This window comes from Macrobrachium nipponense, chromosome 4, assembly GCF_015104395.2.
Source record: "Macrobrachium nipponense isolate FS-2020 chromosome 4, ASM1510439v2, whole genome shotgun sequence".
NCBI classification, from domain to species: domain Eukaryota; kingdom Metazoa; phylum Arthropoda; class Malacostraca; order Decapoda; family Palaemonidae; genus Macrobrachium; species Macrobrachium nipponense.
In genome coordinates, this window is record NC_061100.1 from 41,940,033 (window position 1) to 41,954,203 (window position 14,171).

Below are 14,171 nucleotides of genomic sequence, written 5' to 3' on the forward strand. Positions count from 1 at the left end.
TGAGAGAAAGGAAGCAAAAGAAAAAAAGGAAAGAGAAAACAGAAGACAAAAGATCATAGAGAGAGAGAGAGAGAGAGAGAGAGAGAGAGAGAGAGAGAGAGAGAGAGAGAGAGAGAGAGAGAGAGCATGAAAATAATGAAATATAGAGCAAGACATGAGAAGACTTGAGAGAAAGGAGGCAAGAGAAAAACAAGAGAGAGAAGAAACAGAAGACAAAAGAACAAGAACGAGAGAGAGAGAGAGAGAGAGAGAGAGAGAGAGAGAGAGAGAGAGAGAGAGTCTGCGGATGCCATCGACTCATAAAGGAATACTTAAGCGACATGTGCCATTCCGGCAAAGCTTTAAGGTACGACACGATTACCTTAATGAATTTGGCGATTAGTGGGTGAAGCATGTCCAGGTGGCCCCCGTTTGGGGGGGGGCGGGGTTGGCGGGGCGAGGTCAACTCAGGTTGCAGGAGCGTGGCTTGTTAGTAGGAGGGAGAGGAGGGGGGGAGGTTGTGGGAGGGGTATATACGTCGGGTACGCATTCCATACTTATCATAAAATAGTGAAATTCTATCGCTGGAAAGTGTCGTATTTTTTTGCCAGCTTAAAGACTGCAGCGTCACTGTACATAAACTTTATATTCCATCGCATGACGTATCTGATTTAAGAGAGAGAGAGAGAGAGAGAGAGAGATGTGAATCATTTGAGTTCCAGTCGGGTCATTACCTAAGAAAAATTCTAATTAATATTCTAATGTCACAGAGAGAGAGAGAGAGAGAGTCTAAATGAGAGAAATACTTAGTAAACTGAGAGAGAAAAAAAAAACTTAGTAAACAGACCTTACCTTACAGACCTTACATCTTGTTCGGGTTGCCCCAGGTCCCTCAGTGTGAGGCACCTCTAATGTCTACCAGAGAGTTGCTAGTACATCTTCCGGTATATTTTGCATCTTCCAATCTTGGATGGTCTGGGATGCAGTTTAGATATTTGTCGAGCTTATTCTTAAATACATCTACGCTCACTACTGATATATTCCTCAGATGAGCTGGCAACGCATTGAATAGACGCTGCATTATCGATGCTGGTGCGTAGTGGATTAATGTCCTGTGTGCTCTCCTTATTTTTCCTGGTATAGTTTTGGGAACTATTACTCTACCTCTGCTTGCTCTTTCTGATATTTTTAGCTCCATGATGTTTTCGGCTATTCCTTCTATCTGTTTCCATGCCTGAATTATCATGTAGCGTTCTCTTTTCCTCTCTAGACTATGTAATTTTAAGGATTGTAGTCTTTCCCAGTAGTCAAGGTCCTTAACTTCTTCTATTCTAGCTGTAAAGGACCTTTGTACACTCTCTATTTGTGGAATATCCTTTTGATAGTGTGGGTACCATATCATATTGCAATATTCAAGTGGACTACGAACATATATTTTATAAAGCATAATCATGTGTTCAGCTTTTCTTGTTTTGAAGTGCTGTAACAACATTCCCATTTTTGCTTTACATTTTGTCAATAGAATTGTTATTTGATCATTGCATATCATGTTCCTATTCATCATCACACCAAGGTCTTTAACTGCTTCTTTATTTGTGATTGTCTCATTATTAGGTCCCCTATATGCATATAGCTTTCCTTCTCTGTCTCCATAATTTACTGATTCAAATTCATCAGAGTTAAATACCATACTATTTACCTCTGCCCAATCATATACTTTGTTAAGGTCTCTTTGTAGTGCGTTCCTATCTTCATCACAAGTAATTTCTCTACTTATTCTTGTGTCATCGGCGAAACTACTCACTACCGAGTCCTTAACATTACCGTCTATGTCTGCAATCATAATAACAAACAGTAATGCAGCTAACACCGTACCTTGTGGCACACCGGATATTACCTTAGCTTCATCCGATTTCTCATCGTTTGCAATAACTATCTGTTTTCTGTTGTGTAAAAATCTTTTAACCATCTTCCTACTTTATCCACTATGTTATGTTTTCTAATTTTCTTCGCTAATATATTATGGTCTACCTTGTCAAAAACTTTTGCAAAGTCTAGATAAACCACATCTGTTTCATTTCCGCTTTTCATATTTTTGTATATGTTCTCACGGTGGACTAACAGTTGGGTTTGTGTACTTTTTCCGGGTACGAAACCATGTTGTCCTATATTAAACAAATTATTTTTTATTAAATGTTTCATAATATTTTTCTTCATTACCCTTTCATACACTTTCATAATATGTGATGTTAGACTCACAGGCCTATAATTACTTGCCTCTAGTCTTGATCCACTTTTGAAAGTAGGGGTAATATATGTTAATTTGTGCTCATCATAAATCTTGCCTGTATCTACACTTTGTCTTAATAATATTGCAAGTGGCTTTGCGATAGAATGAACTACTTTTTTTTTAACAAATAGCAGGGACACCATCAGGCCCTGCAGCAGCTCCATTTTTAATTTCATTAATAGCCTGCACAATATCAGCTTCTTTAATATCTATGTCTGCTAAATTTTCACTATTTTCGTCCTTTATTCTATATCATTATCTTCATTATCAATTCTAGGGGTTAATTCTCTCTTATATCGTTCTGCCAATATGTTGCATATTTCCTTTTTTCCATTCGTTAATCTCCCTTCAATTCTTTGAGGGCCTATTTCTATTCTTCTTTTATTCATCTTTTTTGCATACGAGTATAATAGTTTGGGGTTTTGCTTGATATTTACTAAGGTTTTTTCTCAAAGTCCCGTTTTTCATTTTCTTTTGATTGTATAATCTTTTGTTCTGCATTTTCTATCTTACTTTTTAGTTCGATCACTTTCCATGCATTTTTTTTTTTTTTTTTTTTTGCAAGACCTTTTTTCCACTTTCTGATTTTCTGGAACAAGATCCTTCTGTCTCTTGGTATGCATGCCTGATGTTTACTTTTCTTCTTCGGTATATATTTATCCACTATTTTCTCTAATATTTTATATATCTCCGTATTTACCCTTATATCATCACTTACGAAAATGTTATCCCAATCTTTGTTTAATTCTTCATTTATTTCTGACCATTTTATATTTTTACTGTAGAAGTTGTATTTTCCATATCCTTCCCACTTCCACTTTTTCATTTCTTGCTTATCTCTGTTTTCACTTGCTTTGGAATGGACTGTTAATTCTATGACATTATGGTCTGAAATACTCGCATTATAAACTATTATTTCTTTAACATAATTCACCTCGTTCACAAATACTAGATCTAAAGTATTTTCCTTTCTTGTTGGCAGGTGATTTATTTGTTGAATGTTGTATTCTAGTAGCATATCTAATAGCTTTTCGAATTGCCTCTTATCTTCTGCACTACTATTACTCTCTTTTTTATACGTATAAATACAACCACAATCTCCTATTCGTTCTTTCCAATCTACGAAAGGAAAGTTAAAGTCTCCGGTTAGGAGAATAGTCCAGTCCTTGTGATTTCTACATTTATCATCCAATTTTTCTATTATTATGTCAAACTCTTTAGTATTAGGGGGTCTATATATTACTATGTCCATTAATTTTTCAGATTCAAATTCTACCGCTATTAGTTCACATTCTGAGTTACTATATTTCTCATATATTTTTCCTTGTTTTTTGTCTTTCCCATATATTGCGGGGAGAGAGAGAGAGAGAGAGAGAGAGAGAGAAACTAAATTAGAGAAAAACCTAGTAAACTGAGAGAGAGAGAGAGAGAGAGAGAGGAGAGAGGAGAGAGAGAGAGAGAGAGAGAGAGAGAGGGGGGGGGTAGGGGGGACTAAATGAGAGAAAAACTTAGTAAACTGAGAGAGAGAGAGAGAGAGAGGGGGGGGGGTGGGGGGGACTAAATGAAAGAAAAACTTAGTAAACTGAGAGAGAGAGAGAGAGAGAGAAAGATAAGATGGTTCAAAAGCAAAAATCAAGAACAAAGTCTACCTATACCTGATGAACTAACTATTCAAGCGATTGAAGAAGCTGTAAGACTCGTTCATCCCAGTTCCCCGTCTCCATACCAGGGTCTCCCCTCGAAGCGCTAAACCTACATTGCAATTTGCAACGATGACTTCGCTCGATTCCCCCCGAAATCTATCCGCTCGCGAGCAAATATTACCCGATATTACCCGATAGCGTTCGTACTACCTTATAATACATCCTATCGGGTAATTGGGGAGGGGAAGTGGATGTCTTCTTTTGCACTTACCCTATCAAGGTAATTATGGCTGATATAATGAAACGCCGATTATAAATCATTCCGAAAATGTATTGCACCACAAAAGCACCGTAATTATGATGTGAACGCATGATCTCCTAATCACTCTCTCTCTCTCTCCCCCTCTCTCTTCTTTCCTTCTTTCTAGACATCACTTTCAATCCAGTTCTCTCTCGTTCTCTATCATAATGTCACATATCGTTTTTTTTTTTTTTACTTTAACTCTTTTATTACCCATTTTTTAACTCTTTCTTTCATTTTTCCCCACTCCAACGTTTCCTCTTTATTTCACTCCACCATGATGATAGTCCATCTTTCTCTACATCCCTTCATTTTCACTGTTTTCTCTCTATCTCAAGTATTACAAATTACTTCTTTATAAATCTTATATTTATTCCTTCACACTATCTTTCTCAGTTTGTTTCTTCAAGTCAGTTACTTCTTTTCCTTCATCATGCAGCGGCTTTATTTTCTGCGCGGCCCTTAATTTCTCTTCTCTCTCTCCTCTCTCTCTCTCTCTCTCTCTCTCTCTCTCTCTCGCTCTTCTCTCTCTCTCTCTCTAAAACATGCCTGTTTCAATTCATGTTTTAAGAGAAGGTCTATTGCTTTACTTCTATATATATCTACACACACACACACACACACACACACACACACACACACACACATATATATATATAATATATATATATATATATATATATATATATATATATATGTATATACATATATATGAATTTTATCACATCACGGTGATTCATATACATGCATTAAGCTATAAATGTCCTTTAATATCCAATTCGCTCTATACCTTGGAATTAATATATTTCCATTTATGTTAACCGAAGGTATATTTTTTAGTTGTTAATAATTTCGTCCTCTCGTGGGTTCGAACCAGCGCCCAGCGTACGGAGGAGAAATCAGGACTTCGGTGACGTTATTGACTTGGCCAACGTCACCGAAGTCCCGATTTCTTCTCTGTCCTCTGGGCGCTGGTTCGAACCCACGAGAGGACGAAATTATTATCAAACTAAAAAAAAAGTCCCCTTCTGTAACATATATGAAAATATATTAAATTCCGAGGTAGAAGCGAAATTGGAAAATAATTTAAAAAGGACATTTTTAGCTTAATGCTATATATATATATATATATATATATATATATATATATATATATTATAGTGTGTGTGTGTGTGAGTATGTGTATATAAGTTTATTTAAATACTATAGAAAATATACTCATATATTATATTATATATATATTATATATATATATATATATATATATATTAATATATATATATATATATATATCCATTAAGCTACAAATGTATGTATAATATATATATATATATATATATATATATATATATATATATATATATATATATATATTATATATATATATATATATATATATATATGTGTGTGTGTGTGTGTGTGTGTGTGTGTGCAGTCTATATTTTAAGAGTCACAATATTAATTATCGTACATACTACAATATATTATCATGGCCTTTCTTTTAACCAAAATAGCAATATAATGATTATTTTAACGTTCATAAACCGCAAACCTCCTCAAGGGCCGATGAGTTTCCACTTACAACCCTCCAAGCAAGAGGTAATTGGTTACTAAAATCTTCGGCAATGGTATAAAGGGTTCGGAATTTTAAGCTTGACGGAAGTAACAAGGGAAGACGTCCACCTCCTCCTGCAAACCTGTTTGGCCGCCCTAGGTGGGGGCATGGTAGGTAGAAAATTGAGAGGGTTGGGGGACAGCAGCGTCGGGTTCCAGCGCGCATAACGTGAACCAACAAGCTAGCATAACAATTGGTGGTCATTTTCAACTGCTTTAAAATATTCTTAAGTAACGCTACACTTATGTGACTGATGTCTTGTAATATGGTAACATTTTTGCTCAAGGGAAATGATGGTTAAGATACGAACAAAATGCCTATGACTGTCACATTCAATCTTTAAATTTTGTAAAATAAATACTGAATGAAAAAGTTTCCGATGCCTTTAAGCCTCTTCATACATCAATAAAGAATGTTCATTAGTTCCACGGCTAAAAAAAAAAAAGAAAAAAAAAAAAAGAAAAAAAAATTTAAAACGGAAATTTTCTAAAGACAAACGGAATGGACAGCGACAAAATTATGGGCGAAGAAAAGGGTGATGAGGCAAAAAAAAAAAAAAAAAAATTATAATAAACCCACAACTTATTCGAGGGAAAGTTATACATGCTATTACTCCGGTAATAAATTTTCTTCAATGAACCCCTGAAAAGGTAACATAATATCACCATGTAACTGACTGGCATTTCAGAAACGGATAAAACTGAAACGTATAAATTCCCATGGGTAAAAACTATTATATTCACTGCAATATTACACGACGGAAAGCAACAAAACAAAATTGTCATCGGTTCATCAGTTGACGAGCACAATAAAGTATGAATTTACAATATTCGAATATTTTCATCAGCTTATCAGAGGAATTATGCACATTATCCTCGATAAATGATGACCAGTCACGTTGGGCGATTGAATACTGCATATATGCACCGGTGAGTGATAGTCTGACTTACCCATTGACTAGCTATTCCATCATTCACAATGATTCTTATGAGTAGTGCCGGTTGTTTTAAGACGGTGACATTATATATATACATATATATATATTATAATATATATTTATATATACATTGTATATACTACATATATACTGTATATATATATACATATATTGTATATATATATATATGATATATATATATATATGATATATATAAATATATATATATATATATATATATATATATATATATATATATATATTGTTTATATATTACACACACAGACATACATATCAAAACCTCAAAGTCGTTCGGAGTGAAATCTTTATTCAAAACCCTGGTATTTCAGGACATTTTTGAGCATATTTATATCATATACACATTTGCAGTTAGACTATTTTATATATAAAAAAACTTGTCTTTGCTCACCAAAACTCAAGTAAATAAAAAAATATCCTGAAGTTTCCACTTACTGATAATTCAACATAAAATAGAAAAGGTTACAACTGTAGTAACAAAAATATGAAAAAGGGCAATTAGATAGATAAAACAGAAGGAATATGAAAACGACAACCAAACTTTGAAAGAAAAAAAAAAGAAGAGGGGAAGAGGAGAGATAACGTGAAAAATTAGGTGTTATTAAAGAAAATCGAAAAAAATGTAGAAAAAAAAATTTGGTGTGAGGTATCAGGCCTATCCATCGTAAGTCATAGGAAGCCGTCCTGCTCCTCCTCCTCCTCCTCCTCCTCCTCCCTAAACCGTAGTAAACTGCGACCAGAGGATCCCCTAAACCTTGTCGAAAATGTGTACACCTTAGCCAGGCCTCTTTTTGGCACTTCCGGTGCCACGTTTACACGACTGGGGTTCCTCCTGTATCTGTCTGTCTGTCACCGTCGTGTCGGGGGAGCTTTGAAGTTAATTCGTAATCTCTCTCTCTCCTCTCTCTCTCTCTCTCTCTTATATATATATATATATATATATCTATATATATAGATATATATGCCAAAAAATATATATACTATATATATATATATAATGTAAAAATGCAGTTACAACAGAATTCCATCTAATAAAAGGAGCCCATTAAAACGCCAAAATATAGAAAGTAAATATTATATTTCGGAAACTGTTCTCTCTCTCTTCATTACCTACCTGAAGAGAGACGAGAGAGACAGCAGTCTCTGTAATATAGTACTTACTTTCTATATTTTGGCACGTTTTTATCGGCTCCTTATTATATATATATATATATATATATATATATATATATATATATATATATATATATATATATACGTATATATAATGTAATATCAAGTACAATCAGGTTTTGTTAGTAAAATAATAATAATAATAATAATAATAATAATAATAATAATTATAATAATGTAACAAAATAATCTCACAGTCATATTATTTTACCGACACCTCCCTTCCCCTGAGTAGCGGGTGGGAATGCTCAGGAGAGTTAGCCTTCAGGTAATCCAGTAATTATTTCAGTGAGAGATTTCTAACGGCATGCCCCCCTTCCCACACTGGCTGCGAGACACCACACATGAAATACGTGGGATTGAATTTAATTTTGCGACCCTGCCTGACGCTAAGCTGAAAGCATAACCATGGAATTCATAATAGACATATAGAGAAATAAATAATTGCATATAAATACACACACACACACACACACACACATATATATATATATATATATATATATATATATATATATATATATATATATATATATATATATATATATATATATATATATATAAGATAATTGAATTTGGGTACATATACTATTTTCAGTACACTTACGCTCTTAAGGCTTCACTTTCATAACAAAAAATCAACAATTCTATAAACTCTTCCATAAGAAATTAACAGTATCCAATAATTTTTTTCCAAAAAATTTGCTATAACTAATAAAGTATAGAAATTAAATTCTCATATCACATAATAATAATAGTAATAATAATAATAATAATAAAAAATAATAATAATAATAATAATAATAATAATAATAATAATAATAATAATAATAATAATAATAATGTGATTATCAAAGAAGAGAAATATTTCTTCACGCCTTATGAATCAATGACCTTATATATAAATGATGCTGAGCATTAAGAATGCAGAACGTTACCAAACACACTTGTTCCACAGGCATAACTATAAATTTATTTCTTAATTGTCTAGTGCTATGAACTTCAAGAATAATAATAACGATAAATAAATATCAATTGCATCACTCCCACGTCGACATTACATAGTGCAATTACACTTAACGCGATCATTGGAGCATATGACTTATAATACATAGACTATGATTTATATATTTTTTATATAGAAATAATAATAAAAGAATGATACAGGCTACTGCACAAAAACTGGGTTCTGGAGAAGATTACGTGCAAAAAACTATCATTTCACCTTCAGAAGTTTATTATACATCCTGATAAATGTTCTGGAGACCAGGGCCCTCTACATATAATTTCTGATAATTATAGAAAAATGCCCATTTACCTACAACGGTACATCAAAATCATAGAAATACAAACTGGCGTGTAATCTAGAAAAAAGATCAAAGGTAAAATATGAAATGGGAAAATAATCGCTAACCACCGTGGGACCCGCCTATAATTATAACAAGTTTCATCCTAATCAGGACTATATAAAGCACTGGCCTTCATATAACAGCTTGGGATAAAAGTACCAATAACAAAAGGTGTTCTGTCGAACAGACACCTAAAATTATCATAGTTTTTGAGATCTTGAGGTAAAAGTATAATTTTCAGTTTGAATAAGCATGTGACCTAGAAAATAGCATGTAAAGGATAAAATGATTGACCAAAAAATTAACACCAGCCTCAAGGTACCTGACCGAAAAGCGCCATCAGAATCAGAGTGAAAAGAGACCACTAAAGAGAAATCAAAGCAACTGAATGAAACTTGTAAAAAAAAATTGTGATTTCTTACGGGAGAAGCTGGCTACATAAATACGATTTTCATATCTATCTTAAAAGAAGGTATTTTTCATCAATATTATTTTATGCAAGAAGAAAAATGTCTCACCGTTTTCACGATCGATGAAGTGAAATACAAAATTTAAATATATTTTACATGCATTAGCTATGGCACCGAAACTATTTGTTCATTGCAATCCATAGCTTTCAAGACGATGTACTTCAATCTTCAGAGTTTCAAGGGATACTATTCAGATTGGAAGAGCGCTTCCCGAAAGCTATCGATTTCAATTGATATTCGTGTATATACAATTACTATATGTGTAACGAAAGTAAAAAAAAAGAAATATGTAGTTCAGTTCAAGATTCTATTTGCCGATAATTGTACGCTTCACTATGTAGAAAAATAAAACGATATTAATGCATTCCTCAAAACACAATTGTTGCAGTTATCATTAACAGCAGTCGATCACTTTTCCGTAATCTGGGTCTTTGAAAACAATACGTACATGCATATATATATATATATATATATATATATATATATATATATATATATATATATATATACTATATAATATATATATATATATATATATATATATATTATATAATTTCAGTTTATGTCAATTCTAATCAATCATGACCAGGCGGTACAGAAACGTGCGTCTTTCAGCTGATTAAAATTTCATGGCTCTCGCCAGATGGTCGACGCTATGAGGTTTCACTGCCTTTATTTACGATGGGTTTGTCGTTGGATGTACTTACGCATTATAACTGTTGATGACGTGAGTCTTCAACTTTCATAGCTTCAGCGCTTTTGCATGTTCGCGCCCAAATACCTGTACAGTACATCCGCGTGTCTACAGGTGATTGTATATATATATATATATATATATATATATATATATATATATATATATATATATATATATATATATATATATATATATATATATATATATATATAATATGTAGATATAGATATATATACTATAGATATAGATATATTTATATATGATTATATATATAAATGGAATATATATATATAATATATATTATATATACATTGTATATATATATATATATATATATATATATATATATACTAATATATTATATAAATATATATATATATATATATATATATATATATATATACATTTATATATATATCATATATATCTATCTATATATATACCATGTAAGTATGTATATCTATATATATATATATATATATTATGTCATTTATATATATCATATATAAAATTATCTATATCTAAGTATTATATAATCTATATCTATATCTATTTTAATTTGATGTTATATCTATATCTACATATTATATATATATATATATAATATATATATATATATATATACAATGTAAATATATATATATATATATATATATATATATATATATATATATGTGTGTGTGTATATATATATATATAGATTATCTCAAAAGAACGAAAAATTTTTTTTAAATATAAGCACCAAGTTTATATTAACAGATCAAAACCTTGAAGAATGAATTATTTTTTAATTATTTTTACAAGTTGTTCAATTTCCTGTGTGGGTTACCCACCGCCATGTTCTTTTATCCCTCGGTTTCATTAAATTCAGATTTGAATTTTCTGGATATTGGCTTCATCGCCAGGAAATGGCAATAACACACGAATGCAATTTCCATCGGCGGTTTCTCCTCTCGTCCTTAAAGAAGAAGAATTCTCAAGTTTGGCGACGCCCTTTCCTCTCTCTCTCTCTCTCTCTCTCTCTCTCTCTCTCTCTCATTCTCCTCCTCTTGTGAACCGATCTTTACATCTTTTTTTCTCCATGTTTCATTTCAAGAGTGATTTTCGTAATGTTGGACATGAGCTATTATACGTATTATAAACATACACACATACATATTTCTCAATTTATTTATCAATGTTTATTTTATTTATATTTCAATAAGTGATCTCTTCTCTCTGAATTTCTCTTTACCTCCTTTTACTTCTTCCTATTGAACATCGTATTCTTTGGAAGACTGACATTTAAGTCAGTGGCCCCTGTGGGCTTGTTCGATTTGAATAAGGTTCATCTTCTGAATAATAATAATAATAATAATAATAATAATAATAATAATACGGTATATCAATAATCTGTGAATTGTTGTAGGTCGCAGTTAGGGCAGAAAAAGAATATTTCAGTGTTCAGTACCATTATATAATTGCTAGCTGTAAGGCTGCGACGAGGTATTAATTCACTTATTCGGGATGTAATCACAAAAATATAAAATTATTGCTGCATTTAAAATGTATAAACAGTGAATTATAAAAATATTCCTCATTATCTTTATACTATTATTATTGTTGATGTTTTTATTTTTGTTGCTATTAATTGATTATATAATATAATAATGAGAATAACAGAGAAAAATTACCAGGAGAGAGAGAGAGAGAGAAGAGAGAAGAGAGAGAGGAGACGAGAGAGAGAAGAGAGAGAGAGAGAGAGTGGGGCGGGGGGGTTTGGGCATTTACGACGCCTGTAGTTACTCAATTGGTATTTGTTTATTTCTGACGAGTTTATGGCTTTCGCCCCTCCCTCCCTCCCTCCCCATAGGGCGAACACCACCCGTCCCCCGCCCCAGGTCCCCCTCCCCTCACTGGCTCACATCCGAACACGGAATCACCGGGAGATTTATAGCCGTCTCATCCTGGTTTCGTCTTTCGACGATTTCGTCCCTTGTTTTCTCCGAGGGCTCCCCCGGCTGCGTCTTTCCCTTGGACGCTGTGTCTTGTATCTGTTTACAGAGGGTTTCTCTTTATTATTATATATTATCATTACAACACCTCTTTTCATTTGATTTTTATCAGTATTTAATTTCCCTCACTATTATGGTCAACTTTATCATTGCTATTTTTGGCGGTCAATACCGTTCACTAAGATCTCTTGACTACCGCTGTAATTAGTACTACGTTTTTAACTCTACACTCAGTACTATCAGTAAGTCAGTAATATAAGTAATAAAAAAGGTATGGAGTGTATACTATGCAAAGATGGCCTGGGAGAGACTGGTTAATATATCCATTTTTCACATTAAATAACCTTGTAATCGTAATTGGATATATATATATATATATATATATATATATATATATATAATATATATTTTCTTCAGCCTTCTATTCAATATCTTGTGCATCTCTCCTCTCTTTAAATGCTATTTACACGATGTTTATCATTCTCAAGAATTTACCCTTGTCATTATTGTTGTTACTGTTGCTATTATTAATTTTATCGCTACGTCCTTTTCCTTTCCATTTCAGACGTTCATTCCTTCTATTCAATGAGTTGTTATTCCCTTCGCTTTCTTTCTCCGCAATTTCCTGAGAGCACTTCGAAAAATAATTTCGCAAAAAGTAACTGGCCTTTCTTTGGCAAAAAATAATTCTTCTTGGAGGGGTCGTAATTTACGAGCATTATGCCTCTAATTTCAATCATTGTCCAATAATTTTCAATAATTTACCTCCCTCGATCAACGTCCGCGGAGGCGTGATTATTGCTTTGCATTTTCCCGCCTTTTTCAGTTTTTATTCTTATATTTTTCCTTTTTTCTTTATTCAGACATGTCACTACTTATTTTTCGTCCTATTATCGATTATTCGTCGATTTATGATTATCTGGCTAAGTCATTTCAAGATTCATATGATGTCTCTTGTATATACCATCGTCTCATCAGATTCGAAGTAAAACATTCTCTTCTTTAAATTTTCCGTAAAGAAAGCATGACTTTAATAATGAGTGTGTGTACCATGACATCCGCACGGCGAGTTTTATATTGCATCAGTATTTCTTTATTATCTTCAGCGATATTATGCTACACGTTCATTGTACGGGTTTCATTTTCTTTTATTAATGGATCTTTCATCTTTGTGGACATTTGCTTCAGCAAGATACTGGTTAATTCCGAATTAATATGTACTCCCTTTTTAAAATAATAATAATAATAATAATAATAATAATAATAATAATAATAATAATAATAATAATAATAATAATAATAATAAGACTTTATAAATGGTCTTTGGAATTCTTATTTTCTTCTCATCAGGGCTGATATTTGCTAATAGCTGGCCGATGTTCATATTCTGGATAAGGACATGGTTTCTAAAAACAGGAATAAATTAATATTTTTAGAAGCCATGTCATTATCCAGAATATGAACATCGGCCAGCTATTAGCAAATATCAGCCCTGATGAGAAGAAAATAATAAAAATTGAAAAGACCAAATATAAAATCAATTCCACTGATGCTGTCATTCTCTGTAACATAATAATAATAATAATAATAACAATAATAATAATAATAATAATAATAATAATAATAATCAAACGAGTCGTCGTTTATGATAAGTAGATGGTAAGAAACGTGAATAATTTGTCCT